Below are 13,067 nucleotides of genomic sequence, written 5' to 3'. Positions count from 1 at the left end.
GCATATATTAAACTGGAAAATAGTCATTACTTATATCACTCATACTTAAAATGCTGTTTTGCACTGCCGTTTTTGCAGCCGGAAGGCTACAAACTGAATCCTCTCCTATTCCATTTGACTGTACTTGTATGTATACTAGACCGTATTTATATTATTCACATGCAAAAAAATGCTACTTGCACTGCTGTCTTTTTGTACCAGAAGTATAGTGGTAGGACAATTCTATTCGATTCCATAGCCTTATTTATATTATTCGCATGTTTAATGGTATTTGCACTGCTGTTTTTGCACCGGAAGGAAAGTGAGGGGACAATTCAAGTGTGCCTATTCCATATCTTTATTTTTTACTCTCCTTGATATGTGAATACCTAAGTGTTTATTGTTTATTGTGAGCGAACTGTGGTACTGAATTTCCCCCAGGGATCGATAAAGTACTTTCTATTCTATTTTTATTCTATTGTATTCTATGCCTGCGTACAATATCGCAACAAATGGCAATCATATGGTTATCGTCAGTACTATCAGAAAACAAAGACTAAAACAAACTACAACCAACGCTAGCAATGGTTATACTGGTGAAAATGTCAGTATGTTGCATTCAGGGGCCTGCTGGAGAGGTAGGACATCTTCCACTCGGAGGTCCGACCTGAAAGCATTCCAGGCCAACAAAAAGTAAACAACCCGGGCAGACCTTCAAGCGCATAGCAAACAGAAATAATCTGTTACAGGGTCAACCTGTGGCCACCATACAAACTCTGACAGACTGTCCAGGCAATGTTTTGAGTCGCATTTTAAAACGTTTTTGTTTGTGTGTTGCGTTCAAAGCCCTTCTCCTCGTCCGAAACGAAGCAACTTAGGTCCCCCCCTTGCGAGCAGGCTGCACACAGAGCTGGAGAACACTTGATGTATACTCACAGTCCACTAGTAAATCTTCTCTCTTCCATGTTCCTGTCGTTTACAAGGCGAGTGCACTGCCCTCGGGACCTCCGCGGCCCCGCATGAAGAACTACATGTGTTGGTCCCGAGCGCGCCGCTTTCAGACCATGTTTCACACTGTCAGGGCTGACTTATCTCAGTAGCTTCCCGGGGGAACAGAGTGTTGGAATGTTTGGACAGAACAGCCCAAAGGCGAGCGGTGTAGACGATAGATAGACGGGTATGATCTAGGACAGGGGTCGGCAACCCGCGGCTCTAGAGCCGCATGCGGCTCTTTAGCGCCGCCCTAGTGGCTCTCTGGAGCTTTTTCAAAAATGTATGAAAAATGGAAAAAGATGAGCGGAAAAAAATATATTTTTTGTTCTAATATGGTTTCTGTAGGAGGACAAACATGACACAAACCTCCCTAATTGTTATAAAGCACACTGTTTATATTAAACATGCTTCACTGATTCGAGTATTTGGCGAGCGCCGTTTTGTCCTACTAATTTTGGCGGTCCTTGAACTCACCTTAGCTTGTTGACATGTATAGCTTTCTCCGACTTTCTAGGACGTGTCTTATCCCACTTCTTTTTCTGTCTCATTTTGTCCACCAAACTTTTAACGTTGTGCGTGAATGCACAAAGGTGAGTTTTGTTGATGTTATTGACTTGTGTGGAGCGCTAATCAGACATATTTGGTCACTGAATGACTGCAAGCTAATCGATGCTAACATGCTATTTAGGCTAGCTATATGTACATATTGCCTCATTATGCCTCATTTGTAGCTATATTTGAGCTCATTTAGTTCCTTTTAAGTCCTCTTAATTCAATTGATATCTCATGACACAGTGAGACACACAATCTGTATGTAATGTGGCTTTTAATTTTTTGCGGCTCCAGACAGATTTGTTTTTGTATTTTTGGTCCCAATATGGCTCTTTCAACATTTTGGGTTGCCGACCCCTGATCTAGGATGTGAAGAGCCTACATAGTCAAAAGATCCTCTATATGGCGGGTGTCCACTCCTGTGAGTTACAAACGTGAGTTACACGTCCTCTAAAGTACAAATCCCAAAACCAGTGAAGTTGGCACGCTGTGTAAATCGTAAATAAAAACAAAATACAATGATTTGCAAATCCTTTTCAACCTATATTCAATTGAATAGACTGCAAAGACAAGATATGTTCGAAACTGGAAAACTTTGTTATCTTTTGCAAATATTAGCTCATTTGGAATTGGATGCCTGCAACATGTTTCTAAAAAGCTGGCACAAGTGGCAAAAAAGACCGAGAATGTTGAGGAATGCTCATCAAACACTTATTTGGATCATCACACAGGTGAACAGGCCAATTGGGAACAGGTGGGTACCATGATTGGGTAGAAAAACCGCAGCTTCCATGAAATGCTCAGTCGTTCGCAAACAAGGACGGGGCGAGGGTCACCACTTTGTGAACAAATTGTTTACGAACAACATTTCTCAACCAGCTATTGCAAGGAATTTAGGCATTTCACCATCTACGGTCAATAATATCATCAAAAGGTTCAGAGAATCTAGAGAAATCACTGCACGTAAGCAGTAAGGCTGAAAACCAACATTGATTGCCCGTGACCTTCGATCCCTCAGGCGGTACTGCATCAAAAACCGACATGAGTTGGTAAAGGATATCACCACGTGGGCTCAGGAGCACTTCAGAAAACCACTGTCAGTAACTACAGTTGGTCGCTACATCTGTAAGTGCAAGTTAAAACTCTACTATGCAAAGCCAAAGCCATTTATCAACAACACCCAGAAATGCCGCCGGCTTCGCTGGACCCGAGCTCATCTAAGATGGACTGATGCAAAGTGGAAAAGTGTTCTGTGGTCTGACGAGTCCACATTTCAAATTGTTTTTGGAAACTGTGGACGTCGTGTCCTCTGGAACAAAGAGGAAAAGAACCATCCGGATTGTTCTAGGCGTAAAGTTGAAAAGCCAGCATCTGTGATGGTATGGGGGTGTATTAGTGCCCAAGACATGGGTAACTTACATATCTGTGAAGGCGCCATTAATGCTGAAAGGTACATACAGGTTTTGGAGCAACATATGTTGCCATCCAAGCAACGTTATCATGGACGCCCCTGCTTATTTCAGCAAGACAATGCTAAGCCAAGCCAAACACTAGTCAAAGATCCTCTATATGACAAAGTTGATCTTCTGCTTTTAATGATCTATTGCTTGAACACTGGTCAAAGATCCTCTATATGACAGGAGCACTCTATTGATTTTAAGCACGTACTGCCAACACGCTGGTCAAAGATCATGCATAACAAGGGTACTGTGCTGCACTATTTTTGACGACCTACTGCTAAACGCTAACCACAGATCCTTTATTTGACAAGGGTGCTCTACTGGTTTTAATCAACAACTGCTAAAGTGCTTGTCAAAGATACTCTGTATGACAAAAGTGATCTGTTGTTTTTTAAAGACCTACTGCCAAAACACTGGTCAAAGATCTTCTATATGCCAGGTGTACTTTGCTGTTTTTTTTGTTTTTGTTTTTTTTTGTCATAAAAAAATACAATCATGTGTGCTTACGGACTGTATCCCTGTAGACTGTATTGATCTATATTGATATATAATGTAGGAACCAGAATATTAATAACAGAAAGAAACAACCCTTTTGTGTAAATGGGGGAGGGAGGTTTTTTGGGGTGGTGCACTAATTGTAAGTGTATCTTGTGTTTTTTATGATGATTTAATAAAAAAAATCAACATAAACATTAAAAAAAAAATTTACATTTCTTGTGCGGTCCGGTACCAATCGATCCACGGACCGGTACCGGGCCGCAGCCCGGTGGTTGGGGACCACTGCTCTATACGACAAAGTTGATCTGTTGTTTTTAAGCACCTACTGCCAAAACGCTGGTCAAAGATCCTCTATATGCCAGGTGTACTTTGCTGTTTTTAAGCACCTACTGCAAAAAAACGCTAGTCAAAGATCCTTTATATGACAAAGTTGAGCTGCTGGTTTTAAAGACCTTCTGGCAAAAACACTAGTCAAAGATTCTCTATACGACAAAGTTGATCTGTCATTTTTAAGCACCTACTGCCAAAACGCTGGTCAAAGATCCTCTATATGCCAGGTGTACTTTGCTGTTTTTAAGCACCTACTGCAAAAAAACTCTAGTCAAATATCCTTTACATGACAAAGGTGAGCTGCTGTTTTTAAAGACCTTCCGGCAAAAACACTAGTCCAAGATCCTCTATACCAGTGGTCCCCACCAGTGGGGGGGTATTTTTATTTTTTGTCAGAAAAAAATACAATCATGTGTGCTTATGGACTGTATCCCTGCAGACTGTATTGATATATATTGATATATAATGTAGGAACCAGAAATATATAAATAAAAACAAACAAAAATTTTTTTTTATATATATTTTTTTATTTCTTGTGCGGCCCGGTACCAATCGATCCACGGACTGGTACCGGGCCGCGGCCCGGTGGTTGAGGACCACTGCTCTATACGACAAAGTTGATCTGTTGTTTTCAAGCACATACTGCCAAAACGCTGGTCAAAGATCCTCTATATGCCAGGTGTACTTTGCTGTTTTTAAGCACCTACTGCAAAAAAACGCTAGTCAAAGATCCTTTATATGACAAAATTGAGCTGCTGGTTTTAAAGACCTTCTGGCAAAAACACTAGTCAAAGATTCTCTATACGACAAAGTTGATCTGTCATTTTTAAGCACCTACTGCCAAAACGCTGGTCAAAGATCCTCTATATGCCAGGTGTACTTTGCTGTTTTTAAGCACCTACTGCAAAAAAACTCTAGTCAAATATCCTTTACATGACAAAGGTGAGCTGCTGTTTTTAAAGACCTTCCGGCAAAAACACTAGTCAAAGATTCTCTATACGACAAAGTTGATCTGTTATTTTTAAGCACCTACTGCCAAAACGCTAGTCAAAGATCCTCTATATGCCAGGTGTACTTTGCTGTTTTTAAGCACCTACTGCAAAAAAACGCTAGTCAAAGATCCTTCATATGACAAAGGTGAGGTGCTGGTTTTAAAGACCTTCCGGCAAAAACACTAGTCAAAGATTCTCTATACGACAAAGTTGATCTGTTGTTTTTAAGCACCTACTGCCAAAACGCTGGTCAAAGATCCTCTATATGCCAGGTGTACTTTGCTGTTTTTAAGCACCTACTGCAAAAAAAAGCTAGTCAAAGATCCTTTATATGACAAAGTTGAGCTGCTGGTTTTAAAGACCTTCTGGCAAAAACACTAGTCAAAGATTCTCTATACGACAAAGTTGATCTGTCATTTTTAAGCACCTACTGCCAAAACGCTGGTCAAAGATCCTCTATATGCCAGGTGTACTTTGCTGTTTTTAAGCACCTACTGCAAAAAAACTCTAGTCAAATATCCTTTACATGACAAAGGTGAGCTGCTGTTTTTAAAGACCTTCCGGCAAAAACACTAGTCCAAGATCCTCTATACCAGTGGTCCCCACCAGTGGGGGGGTATTTTTATTTTTTGTCAGAAAAAAATACAATCATGTGTGCTTATGGACTGTATCCCTGCAGACTGTATTGATATATATTGATATATAATGTAGGAACCAGAAATATATAAATAAAAACAAACAAAAATTTTTTTTTATATATATTTTTTTATTTCTTGTGCGGCCCGGTACCAATCGATCCACGGACTGGTACCGGGCCGCGGCCCGGTGGTTGAGGACCACTGCTCTATACGACAAAGTTGATCTGTTGTTTTCAAGCACATACTGCCAAAACGCTGGTCAAAGATCCTCTATATGCCAGGTGTACTTTGCTGTTTTTAAGCACCTACTGCAAAAAAACGCTAGTCAAAGATCCTTTATATGACAAAATTGAGCTGCTGGTTTTAAAGACCTTCTGGCAAAAACACTAGTCAAAGATTCTCTATACGACAAAGTTGATCTGTCATTTTTAAGCACCTACTGCCAAAACGCTGGTCAAAGATCCTCTATATGCCAGGTGTACTTTGCTGTTTTTAAGCACCTACTGCAAAAAAACTCTAGTCAAATATCCTTTACATGACAAAGGTGAGCTGCTGTTTTTAAAGACCTTCCGGCAAAAACACTAGTCAAAGATTCTCTATACGACAAAGTTGATCTGTTATTTTTAAGCACCTACTGCCAAAACGCTAGTCAAAGATCCTCTATATGCCAGGTGTACTTTGCTGTTTTTAAGCACCTACTGCAAAAAAACGCTAGTCAAAGATCCTTCATATGACAAAGGTGAGGTGCTGGTTTTAAAGACCTTCCGGCAAAAACACTAGTCAAAGATTCTCTATACGACAAAGTTGATCTGTTGTTTTTAAGCACCTACTGCCAAAACGCTGGTCAAAGATCCTCTATATGCCAGGTGTACTTTGCTGTTTTTAAGCACCTACTGCAAAAAAAAGCTAGTCAAAGATCCTTTATATGACAAAGTTGAGCTGCTGGTTTTAAAGACCTTCTGGCAAAAACACTAGTCAAAGATTCTCTATACGACAAAGTTGATCTGTCATTTTTAAGCACCTACTGCCAAAACGCTGGTCAAAGATCCTCTATATGCCAGGTGTACTTTGCTGTTTTTAAGCACCTACTGCAAAAAAACTCTAGTCAAATATCCTTTACATGACAAAGGTGAGCTGCTGTTTTTAAAGACCTTCCGGCAAAAACACTAGTCCAAGATCCTCTATACCAGTGGTCCCCACCAGTGGGGGGGTATTTTTTTTTTTTGTCAGAAAAAAATACAATCATGTGTGCTTACGGACTGTATCCCTGCAGACTGTATTGATATATATTGATATATAATGTAGGAACCAGAAATATATAAATAAAAACAAACAAAAATTTTTTTTTATATATATTTTTTTATTTCTTGTGCGGCCCCGTACCAATCGATCCACGGACTGGTACCGGGCCGCGGCCCGGTGGTTGAGGACCACTGCTCTATACGACAAAGTTGATCTGTTGTTTTCAAGCACATACTGCCAAAACGCTGGTCAAAGATCCTCTATATGCCAGGTGTACTTTGCTGTTTTTAAGCACCTACTGCAAAAAAACGCTAGTCAAAGATCCTTTATATGACAAAATTGAGCTGCTGGTTTTAAAGACCTTCTGGCAAAAACACTAGTCAAAGATTCTCTATACGACAAAGTTGATCTGTCATTTTTAAGCACCTACTGCCAAAACGCTGGTCAAAGATCCTCTATATGCAAGGTGTACTTTGCTGTTTTTAAGCACCTACTGCAAAAAAACTCTAGTCAAATATCCTTTACATGACAAAGGTGAGCTGCTGTTTTTAAAGACCTTCCGGCAAAAACACTAGTCAAAGATCCTCTATACCAGTGGTCCCCACCAGTGGGGGGGTATTTTTTTTTTTTGTCAGAAAAAAATACAATCATGTGTGCTTACGGACTGTATCCCTGCAGACTGTATTGATATATATTGATATATAATGTAGGAACCAGAAATATATAAATAAAAACAAACAAAAAAATGTTTTTATATATATTTTTTTATTCCTTGTGCGGCCCGGTACCAATCGATCCACGGACCGGTACCGGGCCGCGGCCCGGTGGTTGAGGACCACTGCTCTATACGACAAAGTTGATCTGTTGTTTTCAAGCACACACTGCCAAAACGCTGGTCAAAGATCCTCTATATGCCAGGTGTACTTTGCTGTTTTTAAGCACCTACTGCAAAAAAACGCTAGTCAAAGATCCTTTATATGACAAAGTTAAGCTGCTGGTTTTAAAGACCTTCTGGCAAAAACACTAGTCAAAGATTCTCTATACGACAAAGTTGATTTGTCATTTTTAAGCACCTACTGCCAAAACGCTGGTCAAAGATCCTCTATATGCCAGGTGTACTTTGCTGTTTTTAAGCACCTACTGCAAAAAAACTCTAGTCAAATATCCTTTACATGACAAAGGTGAGCTGCTGTTTTTAAAGACCTTCCGGCAAAAACACCAGTCAAAGATCCTCTATACCAGTGGTCCCCACCAGTGGGGGGGTATTTTTTTTTTTTGTCAGAAAAAAATACAATCATGTGTGCTTACGGACTGTATCCCTGCAGACTGTATTGATATATATTGATATATAATGTAGGAACCAGAAATATATAAATAAAAACAAAAAAATAAAATATTTTTATATATTTTTTTTAATTTCATTTTTTTATTTCTTGTGCGGCCCGGTACCAATCGATCCACGGACCGGTACCGGGCCGCGGCCCGGTGGTTGAGGACCACTGCTCTATACGACAAAGTTGATCTGTTGTTTTCAAGCACATACTGCCAAAACGCTGGTCAAAGATCCTCTATATCAGGGGTCACCAACGCGGTGCCCACGGGCACCAGGTAGCCCGTAAGGACCAGATGAGTAGCCCGCCGGCCTGTTCTAAAAATAGCTCAAATAGCAGCACTTACCAGTGAGCTGCCTCTATTTTTTAAATTGTATTTATTTACTAGCAAGCTGGTCTCGCTTTGCCCGACATTTTTAATTCTAAGAGAGACAAAACTCAAATAGAATTTGAAAATCCAAGAAAATATTTTAAAGACTTGGTCTTCACTTGTTTAAATAAATTCATTAATTTTTTTACTTTGCTTCTTATAACTTTCAGAAAGGAAATTTTAGAGAAAAAATACAACCTTAAAAATGATTTTAGGATTTTTAAACACATATACCTTTTTACCTTTTAAATTCCTTCCTCTTCTTTCCTGACAATTTAAATCAATGTTCAAGTAAATTAATTGTTTTTATTTTAAAGAATAATAAATCAATTTTAATTTAATTCTTCATTTTAGCTTCTGTTTTTTCGACGAAGAATATTTGTGAAATATTTCTTCAAACTTATTATGATTAAAATTCAAAAAAAATATTCTGGAAAATCTGTAGAATCAAATTTAAATCTTATTTCAAAGTATTTTGAATTTCGTTTAAAATTTTTGTTCTGGAAAATCTAGAAGAAATAATGATTTGTCTTTGTTAGAAATATAGCTTGGTCCAATTTTTTATATATTCTAACAAAGTGCAGATTGGATTTTAACCTATTTAAAACATGTCATCAAAATTGTAAAATTAATCTTAATCAAGAAAAATTACTAATGATGTTCCATAAATTATTTTTTTAATTTTTTCAAAAAGATTCGAATTAGCTAGTTTTTCTCTTCTTTTTTTCGGTTGAATTTTGAATTTTAAAGAGTCGAAATTGAAGATAAACTATGTTTCAAAATTTAATTGTCATTTTTTTTCGTGTTTTCTCCTCTTTTAAACCGTTCAATTAAGTGTAAATATCATTCATTATTAATAATAACATAGAGTTAAAGGTAAATTGAGCAAATTGGCTATTTCTGGCAATTTATTTAAGTGTGTATCAAACTGGTAGCCCTTCGCATTAATCACTACCCAAGAAGTAGCTCTTGCTTTCAAAAAGGTTGGTGACCCCTGCTCTATATAATAAGGGTGCTTTTTAAGAACCTAAAGTGCAGTCAAAGATTGTCTATTGCAGTCTGTACTCTGCATCAGATAGGCCATGCACATATTCCCACGCATAAACCGGCCGTTGTTTAATGTTTATTGACACGTTGTGAACGTAAGATGTGGTCATGTCGTCCATCTGGAAGAGGATGCATCACCACCGACGTGTGAACCAAATTCTAAACCATCAAAAACAATCCCCGCTTTTCTTTCATCCCCTCCCGGTCCTTCCTTTCTTTTATAGGACAGGCACTGAGAGACGGGACCACAAGTCCCCTCAGAGGCTCGGCCCTCCATCGCTAATCCTTAATGGACGTCAGATGTGTGCGAAGTGTGAGTGACGAGTGCGATGCTTCTGGGTGACGAGCGAGTGGGGAGGAACAAAACACGCGCCTTAGTTGCAATACATCACTTTTAACGCCCGCTTTTGTCTTCCTCTCGCAGATTTTCCCAATGATTTTTTTTTTTAGTGTTTCCAAAAAGGGGAGAAACGAAAGAGCTTTGACTGCCTGTAGAACATCTCCATGTTGTGTGTAAACGACAAAAAAAGGACACTCCTATTTTGCAGCGTCTACCACCTGACTTGAGTTCAAAGCAAAGGTCAGTGAAGTATTTTCACCAGCAGATGCATCAAAGTATCCGAATATATAATCTTTGCTTGATTCTGTGTAAAAAGCAGTCATGATCTCCCATGAAAGTTATCAATCGTTTCTTTTCTTTTCTATTATTTCCTGTCCGGCGCTCTTATTTTTTGCGGCACTTCCTGTTTATTTTGCTTTCCGTCTGTGCCAACCCAGTTATACCTCTGATGCAGCAAATGTGGAGGATCTCTACCTCTCTTGCAAGTATTATTATCACTGGAGGACTATAAGACAAGGACTCGCTAAACATGCTACACTGCACACAGATATAGTTTACGCTGTTAAGCCTATGAGAGATGTATTTATCTACTTTATTAATACTATTATGCTATCAAATATCACCAAGGACGCTATAATGCAGGGGTGTCCAAACTTTTACCGGCGAGGGCCGAATTCAGTACAATGGAAGGCTGCGGGGGCCATTTTTGACACATTTTGTTCGCTAAAGATGCTAAAAGCCAACCAGTGTATGTAAATATATGCTAAGCTAGCTCATACTTGCCAACCTTGAGACCTCCAATATCGGGAGGGGGGGGGGGGGGGGGGGCGTGGCTAAGGGCATGGTTAAGAGGAGAGTATATTTACAGTTAGAATTCACCAAATCAAGTATTTCATATATATATATATATATATATAATATATATATATATATATGTATGAAATACTTGACTTTCAGTGAATTCTAGCTATATATATATATATATATATATATATATATATATATATATATATATATATATATATATATATATATATATATATGTTTTTATTTAATTTTTTATTTTATTATACATATAAATAAAAGACATACTTGAATTTCAGTGTTCTGCAGGCTATCCAGTAGGTGGCAGTATTGTCCTGTTTAAGAGTGTCACAACATTGCTGTTTACGGCAGACGAACTGCTTTACGGTAGACTAAACGTGACTGCTGTTGTTGTGTGTTGTTACCGCGCTGGGAGGACGTTAATGAAACTGCCTAACAATAAACCCACACAAGAAACCGAGAACTCTCTCTCCTTGTTGTGCACTCTACTCTCTAAAAGCCGTAGATGTTATGACGTCATTGGGCAGGCAAGCTGCTGGGAAAGCGGACGTGAGAACAGGCTGTCCCCACTCAGGTCCGCATTGAGCTGGAGGGGGCGTGGCCTCCAGCTCCGGCTGAATACCGGGAGTTTGTCGGGAGAAAATCTCTGCCGGGAGGTTGTCGGGAGAGGCGCTGGATATCGGGATTCTCCCGCTAAAAACGGGAGGGTTGGCAAGTATGAGCTAGCCGAACAAAACATCCCTGTCAGCTTTGTGTTGTAGGTGACAAAGAAAATAAGTGTCGTCTAACGAGGGCTGTCACAAATAACGAGTTATCTCATGCGATTGATCACAAAAAATATTGCATTAATCATGTAAATACGCAGAATAATCCCACTGTTTATTTTGCTCCTTTACCGTAAACGGACTCTAACAATGAAATTACATTTGTGACCAAGTATTGAGGCCTTTTAATTTAATTTAAATTTGAAGTTAAATGAAATCATGCAAGCGAGTAGTAGTTGTGATTAATCTTGATTAATCCAATTTCAAAAGTGTTATTAATCTGACTTTAAAAGTGTATGGTTTGACAGCATTACTAATAACGTCTCGATAATAATGAATTCATTACATTTTTATGATCTGCCGGGGACCAATAGAAAACAAGGGGTGGGCCGAAACTGGCCCCCGGCCCGCACTTTGGACACCACTGCTATAATGCGATCATCGTGTCACGGCCAGAGCCCTCATCTTTGCGTCCAGACGAGGCCCACGGGCGCTCTCTCTCCACTGCGGGCGTGCGTCCTCGCGCCTGCAGACAATCTGCAATCAGCGCACCTGCCCGTGACGAGCAAGCTGCCTTCATAAGCCCGCACAACCTGCCATGCCGCGCCGGAATATAGTCTTCTGTACCGTAAGCCGACACAAGCTTTATGCTCTCTTTTGCTCCCTCCGTCTTTCTTCCCTGTGCTTGATTTGTCCACTGTCTTCTCCCTTGTGCCCGCAGTGTTTTCCTTCCGTTGCCTTGGTTTCGAGCTGTGAGTCTCGCTCCCTTGGACTTCCCCCCCTGGATCTCGACTTTCTTCCCGGATATCGACCCCCCTCGCATGGACACAATCTACACGCATAGTCACACACATACGCTCTTAGATTTTGTCACACACCATTCTATAGTTTAAGAGTATTGTTTTGTATTATTATATATATATATATATATTGACTATATATATAATAAATTATTGTACATACTGCCCCCTGGTGTCTGAGCCGTCATCTCCTCTTAGCAACCATAACACATCCGTGTCAAATAAAGCACTTGGCTTTCCTGCACAACAACTAAGCGTTTAGTTTCTGTTATGAAAATCGAGTAAAAAAATACGGTGGATTGGACCAATAATTCTGATATTTGTTACTCTGACTTAACATGATGTTAGTTTATTTGCACAAGCAGGTCTTCGTAGTTATATTTAGGTATAGCAACCACAATAGAACACCAACTAATGCAATCTCTTGTCCTTTTCTCAAACACTAATAATATAGTAGAGAATAAACTCGAGTGCATCACAGAAGGTTTCTCAAACAAATCAAATGTTCAAACCAACATTTTACAAAGTGATCGCTGCAGACACAAATGGTCCGATTGTATTCCACAAGATGATGAAGGTGATATTTCCAAAAGCCATTTCCTTTCCCAGACTTTATTACCTTTATGAGCCGCTTCTTTCGGGACTCTATGAAAGTTATTTCCTATCTCTCTATTTGAACAACTGGATGCCGGCGGGCTGCATCTGTATATGAAAAAAGATCCAAAATAGACCATTCATCGGCAGTGCGGCTTATAATCCGGTGTGCCCTATGGTCCGAAAAATACGGTATACTGCGATATAGATTCCAAATATCAGTTTGTATCAAAATCATGCTGTTACGGTGCATCCTTATACTGTCATTCCCTCCGCTGCTGGAGCAGCAAGAAGCTCCGCTGAGACCGGCTC

The sequence above is a fragment of the Entelurus aequoreus genome, linkage group LG03 (assembly GCF_033978785.1).
Source record: "Entelurus aequoreus isolate RoL-2023_Sb linkage group LG03, RoL_Eaeq_v1.1, whole genome shotgun sequence".
NCBI lineage: Eukaryota > Metazoa > Chordata > Actinopteri > Syngnathiformes > Syngnathidae > Entelurus > Entelurus aequoreus.
The sequence above is the reverse complement of the archived record's forward strand: the minus strand, read 5'-3'. Positions refer to the sequence as shown.